Here is a 20,710-nt window from a genome sequence, read left to right on the forward strand (position 1 = left end):
ATGATGACAAATCTATGTCTATCTGGAAAATGATTAACGTTTTTTATCTTTTTAATGAACAGAGAGATCTGGCTTGGAGTTGCATGCACCGCTGTCTTCCTTGCCGGGCATTCCAATACAGAAGAGGATTTGTGAGGTCTGCCATCTGCCCAAGAGCCGGATGCCAAGACGAGGAAACGGTGGAACATCTATTATGGACATGTAATTTTGCAAAGGATTTCTGGAGAAGACTGCTCCCCCTACTGGAAAGGGTGGCAGACCTCAAGGACTTTACATATAAAACTGTGCTATACGGACTTATGGAATGCCCCACAATGGACCAGTACACAATGGCTTGGAAGACAGTGAACTGCGCCAAGTCATCTCTCTGGAAAGCGCGCAACATTGCTATTTTTAAACAAGATGTTTTATCAGTGAATGATGTTTTAAGTTTATGTTTATGTGAAATGTATACTTATTATTTAATTGACAAAAAGAAAAATGTACATATTTCCAAAAAATGGCTTGTTGACCAATGGAACCTAATTATTTAAAATCTTTGTATTTTTTTGTTTTGTAAATTTCATTTGTCTTTTAACGTTTGGTATTTGTGTAATTATGCTTGTAATTTGTTAAAGTTTTAATAAACGGTTTTATCCCTCTGCAGGGGATAGCCAAATTAAAAAAAAATCTGTTCTTATCAGTTTAATATCTGATACGTCCCCTATCTGGGGACCATATATTAAATGGATTTTTAGAACAGGGAGATGGAAAAAGAGCTTGCTCTGTCCACTCCACGCATTGACCTGGTATTGCAGTATCTCCAGGACCGGTGCACCCCTTCTTTAATGCAGTTTCTAAAATCAGAAAGAATTGAATTCAATGTTTTTTGTTCATTTTGCTTGTTTGTCGGATTTTGGGATGGACTCTTTGGCTTTGCTTTTCTTCTCCTCATTGGATTTTTCATGTTCAAAGTTGCAGAAGCCAGATTACAAGCTCATTTTGGTTCAACTTCAGCAACTGTGCATTGCATTGCCATGTAATGTGATGCAATGCTATCTTTCTAGCTCTCCCTTTTTACTTCCTTTTGGATAAACAGACATATTAGGCAAGCATTTTGGAGCTTTCACCTAAATAACTACAGGTGGTGAGATAAGCTGCACAATATAATTGACCTTTCAGTATATTGTTGCACACACACCATCTATTTAGCAAATGCCCTTGTTATCAACAGCAGCCTTTTAAACTCACCTGAGCTAACAGGTATGTGCGCTGGTTACTCTGCTGCGCTTAAAATTTCTTTTTTGGTTTGCTACAATGCCTTTTCTGAAACGTTGTCTCCTTCTGCTGGAACACTGACTTCTTTCATTTAATGCCTGCAGACTATAAAAGAGAACCCAACCCAAAAAGTTTGGTTGATTAGTCTGTGGCATTCTGTTAAACTGTTGCTTATGGCGGTCTCTGTGAGCTTCTCAGCGACATTCAGCCAGCCAGGTATCCTGCCTGCAGTAGATGGAATGTGGCAATGGAACGCTGGCTGCGCGTGTCATAATAGGCTCTGAGCCTTTATATACCTGTGCACAGCAGCAGCCACCTTCAGTCTGCTGCTGGACAGCCAGCAGCAGCAGCAGCAGGAGAGGTATGTAATCAGGAGCCCTCCTGCTAAGGGTAGACAGCTGCTCGTTCCACCCCACCCCCCGCCTTAATTGGTTCTCCTCCCTTCCAACGGTGTTGAGGCGGGTGGGAACAGCGGGGGGTGAAGGTGCTGTGTTTAAAGAGGTGGAGTTATGCAGATCTAAAACGCGTGGATTGCAGCAGCAGCAAGCCGAAAAGTGCAGGCATGTAAGGGATCTAGAGGTTGACAACATGTCTTCTTAACGGGAGTCCAGGAGCTCATCTCCACAAATGGACTTTTCAGGATCCTTGGGTGGCTGCGTAGTTTGAAACCAATTCTGGTTATCGCTTCTCGGCCTTTTGGCTAAGATCAAGTGTAGTATCTGTTCTTATCAGTTTAATATCTGATACGTCCCCTATCTGGGGACCATATATTAAATGGATTTTTAGAACAGGGAGATGGAAAAAGAGCTTGCTCTGTCCACTCCACGCATTGACCTGGTATTGCAGTATCTCCAGGACCGGTGCACCCCTTCTTTAATGCAGTTTCTAAAATCAGAAAGAATTGAATTCAATGTTTTTTGTTCATTTTGCTTGTTTGTCGGATTTTGGGATGGACTCTTTGGCTTTGCTTTTCTTCTCCTCATTGGATTTTTCATGTTCAAAGTTGCAGAAGCCAGATTACAAGCTCATTTTGGTTCAACTTCAGCAACTGTGCATTGCATTGCCATGTAATGTGATGCAATGCTATCTTTCTAGCTCTCCCTTTTTACTTCCTTTTGGATAAACAGACATATTAGGCAAGCATTTTGGAGCTTTCACCTAAATAACTACAGGTGGTGAGATAAGCTGCACAATATAATTGACCTTTCAGTATATTGTTGCACACACACCATCTATTTAGCAAATGCCCTTGTTATCAACAGCAGCCTTTTAAACTCACCTGAGCTAACAGGTATGTGCGCTGGTTACTCTGCTGCGCTTAAAATTTCTTTTTTGGTTTGCTACAATGCCTTTTCTGAAACGTTGTCTCCTTCTGCTGGAACACTGACTTCTTTCATTTAATGCCTGCAGACTATAAAAGAGAACCCAACCCAAAAAGTTTGGTTGATTAGTCTGTGGCATTCTGTTAAACTGTTGCTTATGGCGGTCTCTGTGAGCTTCTCAGCGACATTCAGCCAGCCAGGTATCCTGCCTGCAGTAGATGGAATGTGGCAATGGAACGCTGGCTGCGCGTGTCATAATAGGCTCTGAGCCTTTATATACCTGTGCACAGCAGCAGCCACCTTCAGTCTGCTGCTGGACAGCCAGCAGCAGCAGCAGCAGGAGAGGTATGTAATCAGGAGCCCTCCTGCTAAGGGTAGACAGCTGCTCGTTCCACCCCACCCCCCGCCTTAATTGGTTCTCCTCCCTTCCAACGGTGTTGAGGCGGGTGGGAACAGCGGGGGGTGAAGGTGCTGTGTTTAAAGAGGTGGAGTTATGCAGATCTAAAACGCGTGGATTGCAGCAGCAGCAAGCCGAAAAGTGCAGGCATGTAAGGGATCTAGAGGTTGACAACATGTCTTCTTAACGGGAGTCCAGGAGCTCATCTCCACAAATGGACTTTTCAGGATCCTTGGGTGGCTGCGTAGTTTGAAACCAATTCTGGTTATCGCTTCTCGGCCTTTTGGCTAAGATCAAGTGTAGTATCTGTTCTTATCAGTTTAATATCTGATACGTCCCCTATCTGGGGATCATATATTAAATGGATTTTTAGAACAGGGAGATGGAAAAAGAGCTTGCTCTGTCCACTCCACGCATTGACCTGGTATTGCAGTATCTCCAGGACCGGTGCACCCCTTCTTTAATGCAGTTTCTAAAATCAGAAAGAATTGAATTCAATGTTTTTTGTTCATTTTGCTTGTTTGTCGGATTTTGGGATGGACTCTTTGGCTTTGCTTTTCTTCTCCTCATTGGATTTTTCATGTTCAAAGTTGCAGAAGCCAGATTACAAGCTCATTTTGGTTCAACTTCAGCAACTGTGCATTGCATTGCCATGTAATGTGATGCAATGCTATCTTTCTAGCTCTCCCTTTTTACTTCCTTTTGGATAAACAGACATATTAGGCAAGCATTTTGGAGCTTTCACCTAAATAACTACAGGTGGTGAGATAAGCTGCACAATATAATTGACCTTTCAGTATATTGTTGCACACACACCATCTATTTAGCAAATGCCCTTGTTATCAACAGCAGCCTTTTAAACTCACCTGAGCTAACAGGTATGTGCGCTGGTTACTCTGCTGCGCTTAAAATTTCTTTTTTGGTTTGCTACAATGCCTTTTCTGAAACGTTGTCTCCTTCTGCTGGAACACTGACTTCTTTCATTTAATGCCTGCAGACTATAAAAGAGAACCCAACCCAAAAAGTTTGGTTGATTAGTCTGTGGCATTCTGTTAAACTGTTGCTTATGGCGGTCTCTGTGAGCTTCTCAGCGACATTCAGCCAGCCAGGTATCCTGCCTGCAGTAGATGGAATGTGGCAATGGAACGCTGGCTGCGCGTGTCATAATAGGCTCTGAGCCTTTATATACCTGTGCACAGCAGCAGCCACCTTCAGTCTGCTGCTGGACAGCCAGCAGCAGCAGCAGCAGGAGAGGTATGTAATCAGGAGCCCTCCTGCTAAGGGTAGACAGCTGCTCGTTCCACCCCACCCCCCGCCTTAATTGGTTCTCCTCCCTTCCAACGGTGTTGAGGCGGGTGGGAACAGCAGGGGGTGAAGGTGCTGTGTTTAAAGAGGTGGAGTTATGCAGATCTAAAACGCGTGGATTGCAGCAGCAGCAAGCCGAAAAGTGCAGGCATGTAAGGGATCTAGAGGTTGACAACATGTCTTCTTAACGGGAGTCCAGGAGCTCATCTCCACAAATGGACTTTTCAGGATCCTTGGGTGGCTCCGTAGTTTGAAACCAATTCTGGTTATCGCTTCTCGGCCTTTTGGCTAAGATCAAGTGTAGTATCTGTTCTTATCAGTTTAATATCTGATACGTCCCCTATCTGGGGACCATATATTAAATGGATTTTTAGAACAGGGAGATGGAAAAAGAGCTTGCTCTGTCCACTCCACGCATTGACCTGGTATTGCAGTATCTCCAGGACCGGTGCACCCCTTCTTTAATGCAGTTTCTAAAATCAGAAAGAATTGAATTCAATGTTTTTTGTTCATTTTTCTTGTTTGTCGGATTTTGGGATGGACTCTTTGGCTTTGCTTTTCTTCTCCTCATTGGATTTTTCATGTTCAAAGTTGCAGAAGCCAGATTACAAGCTCATTTTGGTTCAACTTCAGCAATTGTGCATTGCATTGCCATGTAATGTGATGCAATGCTATCTTTCTAGCTCTCCCTTTTTACTTCCTTTTGGATAAACAGACATATTAGGCAAGCATTTTGGAGCTTTCACCTAAATAACTACAGGTGGTGAGATAAGCTGCACAATATAATTGACCTTTCAGTATATTGTTGCACACACACCATCTATTTAGCAAATGCCCTTGTTATCAACAGCAGCCTTTTAAACTCACCTGAGCTAACAGGTATGTGCGCTGGTTACTCTGCTGCGCTTAAAATTTCTTTTTTGGTTTGCTACAATGCCTTTTCTGAAACGTTGTCTCCTTCTGCTGGAACACTGACTTCTTTCATTTAATGCCTGCAGACTATAAAAGAGAACCCAACCCAAAAAGTTTGGTTGATTAGTCTGTGGCATTCTGTTAAACTGTTGCTTATGGCGGTCTCTGTGAGCTTCTCAGCGACATTCAGCCAGCCAGGTATCCTGCCTGCAGTAGATGGAATGTGGCAATGGAACGCTGGCTGCGCGTGTCATAATAGGCTCTGAGCCTTTATATACCTGTGCACAGCAGCAGCCACCTTCAGTCTGCTGCTGGACAGCCAGCAGCAGCAGCAGCAGGAGAGGTATGTAATCAGGAGCCCTCCTGCTAAGGGTAGACAGCTGCTCGTTCCACCCCACCCCCCGCCTTAATTGGTTCTCCTCCCTTCCAACGGTGTTGAGGCGGGTGGGAACAGCAGGGGGTGAAGGTGCTGTGTTTAAAGAGGTGGAGTTATGCAGATCTAAAACGCGTGGATTGCAGCAGCAGCAAGCCGAAAAGTGCAGGCATGTAAGGGATCTAGAGGTTGACAACATGTCTTCTTAACGGGAGTCCAGGAGCTCATCTCCACAAATGGACTTTTCAGGATCCTTGGGTGGCTCCGTAGTTTGAAACCAATTCTGGTTATCGCTTCTCGGCCTTTTGGCTAAGATCAAGTGTAGTATCTGTTCTTATCAGTTTAATATCTGATACGTCCCCTATCTGGGGACCATATATTAAATGGATTTTTAGAACAGGGAGATGGAAAAAGAGCTTGCTCTGTCCACTCCACGCATTGACCTGGTATTGCAGTATCTCCAGGACCGGTGCACCCCTTCTTTAATGCAGTTTCTAAAATCAGAAAGAATTGAATTCAATGTTTTTTGTTCATTTTGCTTGTTTGTCGGATTTTGGGATGGACTCTTTGGCTTTGCTTTTCTTCTCCTCATTGGATTTTTCATGTTCAAAGTTGCAGAAGCCAGATTACAAGCTCATTTTGGTTCAACTTCAGCAACTGTGCATTGCATTGCCATGTAATGTGATGCAATGCTATCTTTCTAGCTCTCCCTTTTTACTTCCTTTTGGATAAACAGACATATTAGGCAAGCATTTTGGAGCTTTCACCTAAATAACTACAGGTGGTGAGATAAGCTGCACAATATAATTGACCTTTCAGTATATTGTTGCACACACACCATCTATTTAGCAAATGCCCTTGTTATCAACAGCAGCCTTTTAAACTCACCTGAGCTAACAGGTATGTGCGCTGGTTACTCTGCTGCGCTTAAAATTTCTTTTTTGGTTTGCTACAATGCCTTTTCTGAAACGTTGTCTCCTTCTGCTGGAACACTGACTTCTTTCATTTAATGCCTGCAGACTATAAAAGAGAACCCAACCCAAAAAGTTTGGTTGATTAGTCTGTGGCATTCTGTTAAACTGTTGCTTATGGCGGTCTCTGTGAGCTTCTCAGCGACATTCAGCCAGCCAGGTATCCTGCCTGCAGTAGATGGAATGTGGCAATGGAACGCTGGCTGCGCGTGTCATAATAGGCTCTGAGCCTTTATATACCTGTGCACAGCAGCAGCCACCTTCAGTCTGCTGCTGGACAGCCAGCAGCAGCAGCAGCAGGAGAGGTATGTAATCAGGAGCCCTCCTGCTAAGGGTAGACAGCTGCTCGTTCCACCCCACCCCCCGCCTTAATTGGTTCTCCTCCCTTCCAACGGTGTTGAGGCGGGTGGGAACAGCAGGGGGTGAAGGTGCTGTGTTTAAAGAGGTGGAGTTATGCAGATCTAAAACGCGTGGATTGCAGCAGCAGCAAGCCGAAAAGTGCAGGCATGTAAGGGATCTAGAGGTTGACAACATGTCTTCTTAACGGGAGTCCAGGAGCTCATCTCCACAAATGGACTTTTCAGGATCCTTGGGTGGCTCCGTAGTTTGAAACCAATTCTGGTTATCGCTTCTCGGCCTTTTGGCTAAGATCAAGTGTAGTATCTGTTCTTATCAGTTTAATATCTGATACGTCCCCTATCTGGGGACCATATATTAAATGGATTTTTAGAACAGGGAGATGGAAAAAGAGCTTGCTCTGTCCACTCCACGCATTGACCTGGTATTGCAGTATCTCCAGGACCGGTGCACCCCTTCTTTAATGCAGTTTCTAAAATCAGAAAGAATTGAATTCAATGTTTTTTGTTCATTTTGCTTGTTTGTCGGATTTTGGGATGGACTCTTTGGCTTTGCTTTTCTTCTCCTCATTGGATTTTTCATGTTCAAAGTTGCAGAAGCCAGATTACAAGCTCATTTTGGTTCAACTTCAGCAACTGTGCATTGCATTGCCATGTAATATGATGCAATGCTATCTTTCTAGCTCTCCCTTTTTACTTCCTTTTGGATAAACAGACATATTAGGCAAGCATTTTGGAGCTTTCACCTAAATAACTACAGGTGGTGAGATAAGCTGCACAATATAATTGACCTTTCAGTATATTGTTGCACACACACCATCTATTTAGCAAATGCCCTTGTTATCAACAGCAGCCTTTTAAACTCACCTGAGCTAACAGGTATGTGCGCTGGTTACTCTGCTGCGCTTAAAATTTCTTTTTTGGTTTGCTACAATGCCTTTTCTGAAACGTTGTCTCCTTCTGCTGGAACACTGACTTCTTTCATTTAATGCCTGCAGACTATAAAAGAGAACCCAACCCAAAAAGTTTGGTTGATTAGTCTGTGGCATTCTGTTAAACTGTTGCTTATGGCGGTCTCTGTGAGCTTCTCAGCGACATTCAGCCAGCCAGGTATCCTGCCTGCAGTAGATGGAATGTGGCAATGGAACGCTGGCTGCGCGTGTCATAATAGGCTCTGAGCCTTTATATACCTGTGCACAGCAGCAGCCACCTTCAGTCTGCTGCTGGACAGCCAGCAGCAGCAGCAGCAGGAGAGGTATGTAATCAGGAGCCCTCCTGCTAAGGGTAGACAGCTGCTGGTTCCACCCCACCCCCCGCCTTAATTGGTTCTCCTCCCTTCCAACGGTGTTGAGGCGGGTGGGAACAGCAGGGGGTGAAGGTGCTGTGTTTAAAGAGGTGGAGTTATGCAGATCTAAAACGCGTGGATTGCAGCAGCAGCAAGCCGAAAAGTGCAGGCATGTAAGGGATCTAGAGGTTGACAACATGTCTTCTTAACGGGAGTCCAGGAGCTCATCTCCACAAATGGACTTTTCAGGATCCTTGGGTGGCTCCGTAGTTTGAAACCAATTCTGGTTATCGCTTCTCGGCCTTTTGGCTAAGATCAAGTGTAGTATCTGTTCTTATCAGTTTAATATCTGCTACGTCCCCTATCTGGGGACCATATATTAAATGGATTTTTAGAACAGGGAGATGGAAAAAGAGCTTGCTCTGTCCACTCCACGCATTGACCTGGTATTGCAGTATCTCCAGGACCGGTGCACCCCTTCTTTAATGCAGTTTCTAAAATCAGAAAGAATTGAATTCAATGTTTTTTGTTCATTTTGCTTGTTTGTCGGATTTTGGGATGGACTCTTTGGCTTTGCTTTTCTTCTCCTCATTGGATTTTTCATGTTCAAATTTGCAGAAGCCAGATTACAAGCTCATTTTGGTTCAACTTCAGCAACTGTGCATTGCATTGCCATGTAATGTGATGCAATGCTATCTTTCTAGCTCTCCCTTTTTACTTCCTTTTGGATAAACAGACATATTAGGCAAGCATTTTGGAGCTTTCACCTAAATAACTACAGGTGGTGAGATAAGCTGCACAATATAATTGACCTTTCAGTATATTGTTGCACACACACCATCTATTTAGCAAATGCCCTTGTTATCAACAGCAGCCTTTTAAACTCACCTGAGCTAACAGGTATGTGCGCTGGTTACTCTGCTGCGCTTAAAATTTCTTTTTTGGTTTGCTACAATGCCTTTTCTGAAACGTTGTCTCCTTCTGCTGGAACACTGACTTCTTTCATTTAATGCCTGCAGACTATAAAAGAGAACCCAACCCAAAAAGTTTGGTTGATTAGTCTGTGGCATTCTGTTAAACTGTTGCTTATGGCGGTCTTTGTGAGCTTCTCAGCGACATTCAGCCAGCCAGGTATCCTGCCTGCAGTAGATGGAATGTGGCAATGGAACGCTGGCTGCGCGTGTCATAATAGGCTCTGAGCCTTTATATACCTGTGCACAGCAGCAGCCACCTTCAGTCTGCTGCTGGACAGCCAGCAGCAGCAGCAGCAGGAGAGGTATGTAATCAGGAGCCCTCCTGCTAAGGGTAGACAGCTGCTCGTTCCACCCCACCCCCCGCCTTAATTGGTTCTCCTCCCTTCCAACGGTGTTGAGGCGGGTGGGAACAGCAGGGGGTGAAGGTGCTGTGTTTAAAGAGGTGGAGTTATGCAGATCTAAAACGCGTGGATTGCAGCAGCAGCAAGCCGAAAAGTGCAGGCATGTAAGGGATCTAGAGGTTGACAACATGTCTTCTTAACGGGAGTCCAGGAGCTCATCTCCACAAATGGACTTTTCAGGATCCTTGGGTGGCTCCGTAGTTTGAAACCAATTCTGGTTATCGCTTCTCGGCCTTTTGGCTAAGATCAAGTGTAGTATCTGTTCTTATCAGTTTAATATCTGATACGTCCCCTATCTGGGGACCATATATTAAATGGATTTTTAGAACAGGGAGATGGAAAAAGAGCTTGCTCTGTCCACTCCACGCATTGACCTGGTATTGCAGTATCTCCAGGACCGGTGCACCCCTTCTTTAATGCAGTTTCTAAAATCAGAAAGAATTGAATTCAATGTTTTTTGTTCATTTTGCTTGTTTGTCGGATTTTGGGATGGACTCTTTGGCTTTGCTTTTCTTCTCCTCATTGGATTTTTCATGTTCAAAGTTGCAGAAGCCAGATTACAAGCTCATTTTGGTTCAACTTCAGCAACTGTGCATTGCATTGCCATGTAATGTGATGCAATGCTATCTTTCTAGCTCTCCCTTTTTACTTCCTTTTGGATAAACAGACATATTAGGCAAGCATTTTGGAGCTTTCACCTAAATAACTACAGGTGGTGAGATAAGCTGCACAATATAATTGACCTTTCAGTATATTGTTGCACACACACCATCTATTTAGCAAATGCCCTTGTTATCAACAGCAGCCTTTTAAACTCACCTGAGCTAACAGGTATGTGCGCTGGTTACTCTGCTGCGCTTAAAATTTCTTTTTTGGTTTGCTACAATGCCTTTTCTGAAACGTTGTCTCCTTCTGCTGGAACACTGACTTCTTTCATTTAATGCCTGCAGACTATAAAAGAGAACCCAACCCAAAAAGTTTGGTTGATTAGTCTGTGGCATTCTGTTAAACTGTTGCTTATGGCGGTCTCTGTGAGCTTCTCAGCGACATTCAGCCAGCCAGGTATCCTGCCTGCAGTAGATGGAATGTGGCAATGGAACGCTGGCTGCGCGTGTCATAATAGGCTCTGAGCCTTTATATACATGTGCACAGCAGCAGCCACCTTCAGTCTGCTGCTGGACAGCCAGCAGCAGCAGCAGCAGGAGAGGTATGTAATCAGGAGCCCTCCTGCTAAGGGTAGACAGCTGCTCGTTCCACCCCACCCCCCGCCTTAATTGGTTCTCCTCCCTTCCAACGGTGTTGAGGCGGGTGGGAACAGCAGGGGGTGAAGGTGCTGTGTTTAAAGAGGTGGAGTTATGCAGATCTAAAACGCGTGGATTGCAGCAGCAGCAAGCCGAAAAGTGCAGGCATGTAAGGGATCTAGAGGTTGACAACATGTCTTCTTAACGGGAGTCCAGGAGCTCATCTCCACAAATGGACTTTTCAGGATCCTTGGGTGGCTCCGTAGTTTGAAACAAATTCTGGTTATCGCTTCTCGGCCTTTTGGCTAAGATCAAGTGTAGTATCTGTTCTTATCAGTTTAATATCTGATACGTCCCCTATCTGGGGACCATATATTAAATGGATTTTTAGAACAGGGAGATGGAAAAAGAGCTTGCTCTGTCCACTCCACGCATTGACCTGGTATTGCAGTATCTCCAGGACCGGTGCACCCCTTCTTTAATGCAGTTTCTAAAATCAGAAAGAATTGAATTCAATGTTTTTTGTTCATTTTGCTTGTTTGTCGGATTTTGGGATGGACTCTTTGGCTTTGCTTTTCTTCTCCTCATTGGATTTTTCATGTTCAAAGTTGCAGAAGCCAGATTACAAGCTCATTTTGGTTCAACTTCAGCAACTGTGCATTGCATTGCCATGTAATGTGATGCAATGCTATCTTTCTAGCTCTCCCTTTTTACTTCCTTTTGGATAAACAGACATATTAGGCAAGCATTTTGGAGCTTTCACCTAAATAACTACAGGTGGTGAGATAAGCTGCACAATATAATTGACCTTTCAGTATATTGTTGCACACACACCATCTATTTAGCAAATGCCCTTGTTATCAACAGCAGCCTTTTAAACTCACCTGAGCTAACAGGTATGTGCGCTGGTTACTCTGCTGCGCTTAAAATTTCTTTTTTGGTTTGCTACAATGCCTTTTCTGAAACGTTGTCTCCTTCTGCTGGAACACTGACTTCTTTCATTTAATGCCTGCAGACTATAAAAGAGAACCCAACCCAAAAAGTTTGGTTGATTAGTCTGTGGCATTCTGTTAAACTGTTGCTTATGGCGGTCTCTGTGAGCTTCTCAGCGACATTCAGCCAGCCAGGTATCCTGCCTGCAGTAGATGAAATGTGGCAATGGAACGCTGGCTGCGCGTGTCATAATAGGCTCTGAGCCTTTATATACCTGTGCACAGCAGCAGCCACCTTCAGTCTGCTGCTGGACAGCCAGCAGCAGCAGCAGCAGGAGAGGTATGTAATCAGGAGCCCTCCTGCTAAGGGTAGACAGCTGCTCGTTCCACCCCACCCCCCGCCTTAATTGGTTCTCCTCCCTTCCAACGGTGTTGAGGCGGGTGGGAACAGCAGGGGGTGAAGGTGCTGTGTTTAAAGAGGTGGAGTTATGCAGATCTAAAACGCGTGGATTGCAGCAGCAGCAAGCCGAAAAGTGCAGGCATGTAAGGGATCTAGAGGTTGACAACATGTCTTCTTAACGGGAGTCCAGGAGCTCATCTCCACAAATGGACTTTTCAGGATCCTTGGGTGGCTCCGTAGTTTGAAACCAATTCTGGTTATCGCTTCTCGGCCTTTTGGCTAAGATCAAGTGTAGTATCTGTTCTTATCAGTTTAATATCTGATACGTCCCCTATCTGGGGACCATATATTAAATGGATTTTTAGAACAGGGAGATGGAAAAAGAGCTTGCTCTGTCCACTCCACGCATTGACCTGGTATTGCAGTATCTCCAGGACCGGTGCACCCCTTCTTTAATGCAGTTTCTAAAATCAGAAAGAATTGAATTCAATGTTTTTTGTTCATTTTGCTTGTTTGTCGGATTTTGGGATGGACTCTTTGGCTTTGCTTTTCTTCTCCTCATTGGATTTTTCATGTTCAAAGTTGCAGAAGCCAGATTACAAGCTCATTTTGGTTCAACTTCAGCAACTGTGCATTGCATTGCCATGTAATGTGATGCAATGCTATCTTTCTAGCTCTCCCTTTTTACTTCCTTTTGGATAAACAGACATATTAGGCAAGCATTTTGGAGCTTTCACCTAAATAACTACAGGTGGTGAGATAAGCTGCACAATATAATTGACCTTTCAGTATATTGTTGCACACACACCATCTATTTAGCAAATGCCCTTGTTATCAACAGCAGCCTTTTAAACTCACCTGAGCTAACAGGTATGTGCGCTGGTTACTCTGCTGCGCTTAAAATTTCTTTTTTGGTTTGCTACAATGCCTTTTCTGAAACGTTGTCTCCTTCTGCTGGAACACTGACTTCTTTCATTTAATGCCTGCAGACTATAAAAGAGAACCCAACCCAAAAAGTTTGGTTGATTAGTCTGTGGCATTCTGTTAAACTGTTGCTTATGGCGGTCTCTGTGAGCTTCTCAGCGACATTCAGCCAGCCAGGTATCCTGCCTGCAGTAGATGGAATGTGGCAATGGAACGCTGGCTGCGCGTGTCATAATAGGCTCTGAGCCTTTATATACATGTGCACAGCAGCAGCCACCTTCAGTCTGCTGCTGGACAGCCAGCAGCAGCAGCAGCAGGAGAGGTATGTAATCAGGAGCCCTCCTGCTAAGGGTAGACAGCTGCTCGTTCCACCCCACCCCCCGCCTTAATTGGTTCTCCTCCCTTCCAACGGTGTTGAGGCGGGTGGGAACAGCAGGGGGTGAAGGTGCTGTGTTTAAAGAGGTGGAGTTATGCAGATCTAAAACGCGTGGATTGCAGCAGCAGCAAGCCGAAAAGTGCAGGCATGTAAGGGATCTAGAGGTTGACAACATGTCTTCTTAACGGGAGTCCAGGAGCTCATCTCCACAAATGGACTTTTCAGGATCCTTGGGTGGCTCCGTAGTTTGAAACCAATTCTGGTTATCGCTTCTCGGCCTTTTGGCTAAGATCAAGTGTAGTATCTGTTCTTATCAGTTTAATATCTGATACGTCCCCTATCTGGGGACCATATATTAAATGGATTTTTAGAACAGGGAGATGGAAAAAGAGCTTGCTCTGTCCACTCCACGCATTGACCTGGTATTGCAGTATCTCCAGGACCGGTGCACCCCTTCTTTAATGCAGTTTCTAAAATCAGAAAGAATTGAATTCAATGTTTTTTGTTCATTTTGCTTGTTTGTCGGATTTTGGGATGGACTCTTTGGCTTTGCTTTTCTTCTCCTCATTGGATTTTTCATGTTCAAAGTTGCAGAAGCCAGATTACAAGCTCATTTTGGTTCAACTTCAGCAACTGTGCATTGCATTGCCATGTAATGTGATGCAATGCTATCTTTCTAGCTCTCCCTTTTTACTTCCTTTTGGATAAACAGACATATTAGGCAAGCATTTTGGAGCTTTCACCTAAATAACTACAGGTGGTGAGATAAGCTGCACAATATAATTGACCTTTCAGTATATTGTTGCACACACACCATCTATTTAGCAAATGCCCTTGTTATCAACAGCAGCCTTTTAAAGTCACCTGAGCTAACAGGTATGTGCGCTGGTTACTCTGCTGCGCTTAAAATTTCTTTTTTGGTTTGCTACAATGCCTTTTCTGAAACGTTGTCTCCTTCTGCTGGAACACTGACTTCTTTCATTTAATGCCTGCAGACTATAAAAGAGAACCCAACCCAAAAAGTTTGGTTGATTAGTCTGTGGCATTCTGTTAAACTGTTGCTTATGGCGGTCTCTGTGAGCTTCTCAGCGACATTCAGCCAGCCAGGTATCCTGCCTGCAGTAGATGGAATGTGGCAATGGAACGCTGGCTGCGCGTGTCATAATAGGCTCTGAGCCTTTATATACCTGTGCACAGCAGCAGCCACCTTCAGTCTGCTGCTGGACAGCCAGCAGCAGCAGCAGCAGGAGAGGTATGTAATCAGGAGCCCTCCTGCTAAGGGTAGACAGCTGCTCGTTCCACCCCACCCCCCGCCTTAATTGGTTCTCCTCCCTTCCAACGGTGTTGAGGCGGGTGGGAACAGCAGGGGGTGAAGGTGCTGTGTTTAAAGAGGTGGAGTTATGCAGATCTAAAACGCGTGGATTGCAGCAGCAGCAAGCCGAAAAGTGCAGGCATGTAAGGGATCTAGAGGTTGACAACATGTCTTCTTAACGGGAGTCCAGGAGCTCATCTCCACAAATGGACTTTTCAGGATCCTTGGGTGGCTCCGTAGTTTGAAACCAATTCTGGTTATCGCTTCTCGGCCTTTTGGCTAAGATCAAGTGTAGTATCTGTTCTTATCAGTTTAATATCTGATACGTCCCCTATCTGGGGACCATATATTAAATGGATTTTTAGAACAGGGAGATGGAAAAAGAGCTTGCTCTGTCCACTCCACGCATTGACCTGGTATTGCAGTATCTCCAGGACCGGTGCACCCCTTCTTTAATGCAGTTTCTAAAATCAGAAAGAATTGAATTCAATGTTTTTTGTTCATTTTGCTTGTTTGTCGGATTTTGGGATGGACTCTTTGGCTTTGCTTTTCTTCTCCTCATTGGATTTTTCATGTTCAAAGTTGCAGAAGCCAGATTACAAGCTCATTTTGGTTCAACTTCAGCAACTGTGCATTGCATTGCCATGTAATGTGATGCAATGCTATCTTTCTAGCTCTCCCTTTTTACTTCCTTTTGGATAAACAGACATATTAGGCAAGCATTTTGGAGCTTTCACCTAAATAACTACAGGTGGTGAGATAAGCTGCACAATATAATTGACCTTTCAGTATATTGTTGCACACACACCATCTATTTAGCAAATGCCCTTGTTATCAACAGCAGCCTTTTAAACTCACCTGAGCTAACAGGTATGTGCGCTGGTTACTCTGCTGCGCTTAAAATTTCTTTTTTGGTTTGCTACAATGCCTTTTCTGAAACGTTGTCTCCTTCTGCTGGAACACTGACTTCTTTCATTTAATGCCTGCAGACTATAAAAGAGAACCCAACCCAAAAAGTTTGGTTGATTAGTCTGTGGCATTCTGTTAAACTGTTGCTTATGGCGGTCTCTGTGAGCTTCTCAGCGACATTCAGCCAGCCAGGTATCCTGCCTGCAGTAGATGGAATGTGGCAATGGAACGCTGGCTGCGCGTGTCATAATAGGCTCTGAGCCTTTATATACATGTGCACAGCAGCAGCCACCTTCAGTCTGCTGCTGGACAGCCAGCAGCAGCAGCAGCAGGAGAGGTATGTAATCAGGAGCCCTCCTGCTAAGGGTAGACAGCTGCTCGTTCCACCCCACCCCCCGCCTTAATTGGTTCTCCTCCCTTCCAACGGTGTTGAGGCGGGTGGGAACAGCAGGGGGTGAAGGTGCTGTGTTTAAAGAGGTGGAGTTATGCAGATCTAAAACGCGTGGATTGCAGCAGCAGCAAGCCGAAAAGTGCAGGCATGTAAGGGATCTAGAGGTTGACAACATGTCTTCTTAACGGGAGTCCAGGAGCTCATCTCCACAAATGGACTTTTCAGGATCCTTGGGTGGCTCCGTAGTTTGAAACCAATTCTGGTTATCGCTTCTCGGCCTTTTGGCTAAGATCAAGTGTAGTATCTGTTCTTATCAGTTTAATATCTGATACGTCCCCTATCTGGGGACCATATATTAAATGGATTTTTAGAACAGGGAGATGGAAAAAGAGCTTGCTCTGTCCACTCCACGCATTGACCTGGTATTGCAGTATCTCCAGGACCGGTGCACCCCTTCTTTAATGCAGTTTCTAAAATCAGAAAGAATTGAATTCAATGTTTTTTGTTCATTTTGCTTGTTTGTCGGATTTTGGGATGGACTCTTTGGCTTTGCTTTTCTTCTCCTCATTGGATTTTTCATGTTCAAAGTTGCAGAAGCCAGATTACAAGCTCATTTTGGTTCAACTTCAGCAACTGTGCATTGCATTGCCATGTAATGTGATGCAATGCTATCTTTCTAGCTCTCCCTTTTTACTTCCTTTTGGATAAACAGACATATTAGGCAAGCATTTTGGAGCTTTCACCTAAATAACTACAGGTGGTGAGATAAGCTGCACAATATAATTGACCTTTCAGTATATTGTTGCACACACACCATCTATTTAGCAAATGCCCTTGTTATCAACAGCAGCCTTTTAAAGTCACCTGAGCTAACAGGTATGTGCGCTGGTTACTCTGCTGCGCTTAAAATTTCTTTTTTGGTTTGCTACAATGCCTTTTCTGAAACGTTGTCTCCTTCTGCTGGAACACTGACTTCTTTCATTTAATGCCTGCAGACTATAAAAGAGAACCCAACCCAAAAAGTTTGGTTGATTAGTCTGTGGCATTCTGTTAAACTGTTGCTTATGGCGGTCTCTGTGAGCTTCTCAGCGACATTCAGCCAGCCAGGTATCCTGCCTGCAGTAGATGGAATGTGGCAATGGAACGCTGGCTGCGCGTGTCATAATAGGCTCTGAGCCTTTATATACCTGTGCACAGCAGCAGCCACCTTCAGTCTGCTGCTGGACAGCCAGCAGCAGCAGCAGCAGGAGAGGTATGTAATCAGGAGCCCTCCTGCTAAGGGTAGACAGCTGCTCGTTCCACCCCACCCCCCGCCTTAATTGGTTCTCCTCCCTTCCAACGGTGTTGAGGCGGGTGGGAACAGCAGGGGGTGAAGGTGCTGTGTTTAAAGAGGTGGAGTTATGCAGATCTAAAACGCGTGGATTGCAGCAGCAGCAAGCCGAAAAGTGCAGGCATGTAAGGGATCTAGAGGTTGACAACATGTCTTCTTAACGGGAGTCCAGGAGCTCATCTCCACAAATGGACTTTTCAGGATCCTTGGGTGGCTCCGTAGTTTGAAACCAATTCTGGTTATCGCTTCTCGGCCTTTTGGCTAAGATCAAGTGTAGTATCTGTTCTTATCAGTTTAATATCTGATACGTCCCCTATCTGGGGACCATATATTAAATGGATTTTTAGAACAGGGAGATGGAAAAAGAGCTTGCTCTGTCCACTCCACGCATTGACCTGGTATTGCAGTATCTCCAGGACCGGTGCACCCCTTCTTTAATGCAGTTTCTAAAATCAGAAAGAATTGAATTCAATGTTTTTTGTTCATTTTGCTTGTTTGTCGGATTTTGGGATGGACTCTTTGGCTTTGCTTTTCTTCTCCTCATTGGATTTTTCATGTTCAAAGTTGCAGAAGCCAGATTACAAGCTCATTTTGGTTCAACTTCAGCAACTGTGCATTGCATTGCCATGTAATGTGATGCAATGCTATCTTTCTAGCTCTCCCTTTTTACTTCCTTTTGGATAAACAGACATATTAGGCAAGCATTTTGGAGCTTTCACCTAAATAACTACAGGTGGTGAGATAAGCTGCACAATATAATTGACCTTTCAGTATATTGTTGCACACACACCATCTATTTAGCAAATGCCCTTGTTATCAACAGCAGCCTTTTAAACTCACCTGAGCTAACAGGTATGTGCGCTGGTTACTCTGCTGCGCTTAAAATTTCTTTTTTGGTTTGCTACAATGCCTTTTCTGAAACGTTGTCTCCTTCTGCTGGAACACTGACTTCTTTCATTTAATGCCTGCAGACTATAAAAGAGAACCCAACCCAAAAAGTTTGGTTGATTAGTCTGTGGCATTCTGTTAAACTGTTGCTTATGGCGGTCTCTGTGAGCTTCTCAGCGACATTCAGCCAGCCAGGTATCCTGCCTGCAGTAGATGGAATGTGGCAATGGAACGCTGGCTGCGCGTGTCATAATAGGCTCTGAGCCTTTATATACCTGTGCACAGCAGCAGCCACCTTCAGTCTGCTGCTGGACAGCCAGCAGCAGCAGCAGCAGGAGAGGTATGTAATCAGGAGCCCTCCTGCTAAGGGTAGACAGCTGCTCGTTCCACCCCACCCCCCGCCTTAATTGGTTCTCCTCCCTTCCAACGGTGTTGAGGCGGGTGGGAACAGCAGGGGGTGAAGGTGCTGTGTTTAAAGAGGTGGAGTTATGCAGATCTAAAACGCGTGGATTGCAGCAGCAGCAAGCCGAAAAGTGCAGGCATGTAAGGGATCTAGAGGTTGACAACATGTCTTCTTAACGGGAGTCCAGGAGCTCATCTCCACAAATGGACTTTTCAGGATCCTTGGGTGGCTCCGTAGTTTGAAACCAATTCTGGTTATCGCTTCTCGGCCTTTTGGCTAAGATCAAGTGTAGTATCTGTTCTTATCAGTTTAATATCTGATACGTCCCCTATCTGGGGACCATATATTAAATGGATTTTTAGAACAGGGAGATGGAAAAAGAGCTTGCTCTGTCCACTCCACGCATTGACCTGGTATTGCAGTATCTCCAGGACCGGTGCACCCCTTCTTTAATGCAGTTTCTAAAATCAGAAAGAATTGAATTCAATGTTTTTTGTTCATTTTGCTTGTTTGTCGGATTTTGGGATGGACTCTTTGGCTTTGCTTTTCTTCTCCTCATTGGATTTTTCATGTTCAAAGTTGCAGAAGCCAGATTACAAGCTCATTTTGGTTCAACTTCAGCAACTGTGCATTGCATTGCCATGTAATGTGATGCAATGCTATCTTTCTAGCTCTCCCTTTTTACTTCCTTTTGGATAAACAGACATATTAGGCAAGCATTTTGGAGCTTTCACCTAAATAACTACAGGTGGTGAGATAAGCTGCACAATATAATTGACCATTCAGTATATTGTTGCACACACACCATCTATTTAGCAAATGCCCTTGTTATCAACAGCAGCCTTTTAAACTCACCTGAGCTAACAGGTATGTGCGCTGGTTACTCTGCTGCGCTTAAAATTTCTTTTTTGGTTTGCTACAATGCCTTTTCTGAAACGTTGTCTCCTTCTGCTGGAACACTGACTTCTTTCATTTAATGCCTGCAGACTATAAAAGAGAACCCAACCCAAAAAGTTTGGTTGATTAGTCTGTGGCATTCTGTTAAACTGTTGCTTATGGCGGTCTCTGTGAGCTTCTCAGCGACATTCAGCCAGCCAGGTATCCTGCCTGCAGTAGATGGAATGTGGCAATGGAACGCTGGCTGCGCGTGTCATAATAGGCTCTGAGCCTTTATATACCTGTGCACAGCAGCAGCCACCTTCAGTCTGCTGCTGGACAGCCAGCAGCAGCAGCAGCAGGAGAGGTATGTAATCAGGAGCCCTCCTGCTAAGGGTAGACAGCTGCTCGTTCCACCCCACCCCCCGCCTTAATTGGTTCTCCTCCCTTCCAACGGTGTTGAGGCGGGTGGGAACAGCAGGGGGTGAAGGTGCTGTGTTTAAAGAGGTGGAGTTATGCAGATCTAAAACGCGTGGATTGCAGCAGCAGCAAGCCGAAAAGTGCAGGCATGTAAGGGATCTAGAGGTTGACAACATGTCTTCTTAACGGGAGTCCAGGAGCTCATCTCCACAAATGGACTTTTCAGGATCCTTGGGTGGCTCCGTAGTTTGAAACCAATTCTGGTTATCGCTTCTCGGCCTTTTGGCTAAGATCAAGTGTAGTATCTGTTCTTATCAGTTTAATATCTGATACGTCCCCTATCTGGGGACCATATATTAAATGGATTTTTAGAACAGGGAGATGGAAAAAGAGCTTGCTCTGTCCACTCCACGCATTGACCTGGTATTGCAGTATCTCCAGGACCGGTGCACCCCTTCTTTAATGCAGTTTCTAAAATCAGAAAGAATTGAATTCAATGTTTTTTGTTCATTTTGCTTGTTTGTCGGATTTTGGGATGGACTCTTTGGCTTTGCTTTTCTTCTCCTCATTGGATTTTTCATGTTCAAAGTTGCAGAAGCCAGATTACAAGCTCATTTTGGTTCAACTTCAGCAACTGTGCATTGCATTGCCATGTAATGTGATGCAATGCTATCTTTCTAGCTCTCCCTTTTTACTTCCTTTTGGATAAACAGACATATTAGGCAAGCATTTTGGAGCTTTCACCTAAATAACTA

The 20,710-nt window shown here is 44.5% G+C and overlaps 16 non-coding genes across 16 annotated transcripts; all 16 read left to right on the forward strand.

Annotated features, from left to right (window-relative positions):
* The first annotated feature begins 634 nt into the window (after positions 1-634).
* LOC141177788 (U2 spliceosomal RNA) lies at positions 635-822 on the forward strand. The gene has a single exon (XR_012254339.1). It is a non-coding gene; the product is annotated as a U2 spliceosomal RNA (small nuclear RNA).
* A 1,115-nt stretch (positions 823-1,937) lies between these two features.
* Positions 1,938-2,128, forward strand: LOC141178392 (U2 spliceosomal RNA). Its single transcript, XR_012254681.1, has one exon. It is a non-coding gene; the product is annotated as a U2 spliceosomal RNA (small nuclear RNA).
* Positions 2,129-3,243: 1,115 nt separating this feature from the next.
* On the forward strand, positions 3,244-3,434 carry LOC141177425 (U2 spliceosomal RNA). Its single transcript, XR_012254020.1, has one exon. It is a non-coding gene; the product is annotated as a U2 spliceosomal RNA (small nuclear RNA).
* A 1,115-nt stretch (positions 3,435-4,549) lies between these two features.
* On the forward strand, positions 4,550-4,740 carry LOC141178393 (U2 spliceosomal RNA). The gene has a single exon (XR_012254682.1). It is a non-coding gene; the product is annotated as a U2 spliceosomal RNA (small nuclear RNA).
* A 1,115-nt stretch (positions 4,741-5,855) lies between these two features.
* On the forward strand, positions 5,856-6,046 carry LOC141178394 (U2 spliceosomal RNA). Its single transcript, XR_012254683.1, has one exon. It is a non-coding gene; the product is annotated as a U2 spliceosomal RNA (small nuclear RNA).
* Positions 6,047-7,161: 1,115 nt separating this feature from the next.
* LOC141178395 (U2 spliceosomal RNA) lies at positions 7,162-7,352 on the forward strand. Its single transcript, XR_012254684.1, has one exon. It is a non-coding gene; the product is annotated as a U2 spliceosomal RNA (small nuclear RNA).
* Positions 7,353-8,467: 1,115 nt separating this feature from the next.
* LOC141177598 (U2 spliceosomal RNA) lies at positions 8,468-8,658 on the forward strand. Its single transcript, XR_012254178.1, has one exon. It is a non-coding gene; the product is annotated as a U2 spliceosomal RNA (small nuclear RNA).
* Positions 8,659-9,773: 1,115 nt separating this feature from the next.
* LOC141178396 (U2 spliceosomal RNA) lies at positions 9,774-9,964 on the forward strand. Its single transcript, XR_012254685.1, has one exon. It is a non-coding gene; the product is annotated as a U2 spliceosomal RNA (small nuclear RNA).
* Positions 9,965-11,079: 1,115 nt separating this feature from the next.
* Positions 11,080-11,270, forward strand: LOC141178398 (U2 spliceosomal RNA). Its single transcript, XR_012254686.1, has one exon. It is a non-coding gene; the product is annotated as a U2 spliceosomal RNA (small nuclear RNA).
* Positions 11,271-12,385: 1,115 nt separating this feature from the next.
* On the forward strand, positions 12,386-12,576 carry LOC141178399 (U2 spliceosomal RNA). The gene has a single exon (XR_012254687.1). It is a non-coding gene; the product is annotated as a U2 spliceosomal RNA (small nuclear RNA).
* A 1,115-nt stretch (positions 12,577-13,691) lies between these two features.
* LOC141178400 (U2 spliceosomal RNA) lies at positions 13,692-13,882 on the forward strand. The gene has a single exon (XR_012254688.1). It is a non-coding gene; the product is annotated as a U2 spliceosomal RNA (small nuclear RNA).
* Positions 13,883-14,997: 1,115 nt separating this feature from the next.
* LOC141178401 (U2 spliceosomal RNA) lies at positions 14,998-15,188 on the forward strand. Its single transcript, XR_012254689.1, has one exon. It is a non-coding gene; the product is annotated as a U2 spliceosomal RNA (small nuclear RNA).
* A 1,115-nt stretch (positions 15,189-16,303) lies between these two features.
* Positions 16,304-16,494, forward strand: LOC141178403 (U2 spliceosomal RNA). The gene has a single exon (XR_012254691.1). It is a non-coding gene; the product is annotated as a U2 spliceosomal RNA (small nuclear RNA).
* Positions 16,495-17,609: 1,115 nt separating this feature from the next.
* On the forward strand, positions 17,610-17,800 carry LOC141178404 (U2 spliceosomal RNA). Its single transcript, XR_012254692.1, has one exon. It is a non-coding gene; the product is annotated as a U2 spliceosomal RNA (small nuclear RNA).
* A 1,115-nt stretch (positions 17,801-18,915) lies between these two features.
* On the forward strand, positions 18,916-19,106 carry LOC141178405 (U2 spliceosomal RNA). Its single transcript, XR_012254693.1, has one exon. It is a non-coding gene; the product is annotated as a U2 spliceosomal RNA (small nuclear RNA).
* Positions 19,107-20,221: 1,115 nt separating this feature from the next.
* LOC141178406 (U2 spliceosomal RNA) lies at positions 20,222-20,412 on the forward strand. Its single transcript, XR_012254694.1, has one exon. It is a non-coding gene; the product is annotated as a U2 spliceosomal RNA (small nuclear RNA).
* Positions 20,413-20,710: the final 298 nt, after the last annotated feature.

Source organism: Phyllobates terribilis, unplaced genomic scaffold, assembly GCF_046119375.1.
Source record: "Phyllobates terribilis strain yellow unplaced genomic scaffold, ASM4611937v1 Scaffold_27__1_contigs__length_16484149, whole genome shotgun sequence".
NCBI lineage: Eukaryota > Metazoa > Chordata > Amphibia > Anura > Dendrobatidae > Phyllobates > Phyllobates terribilis.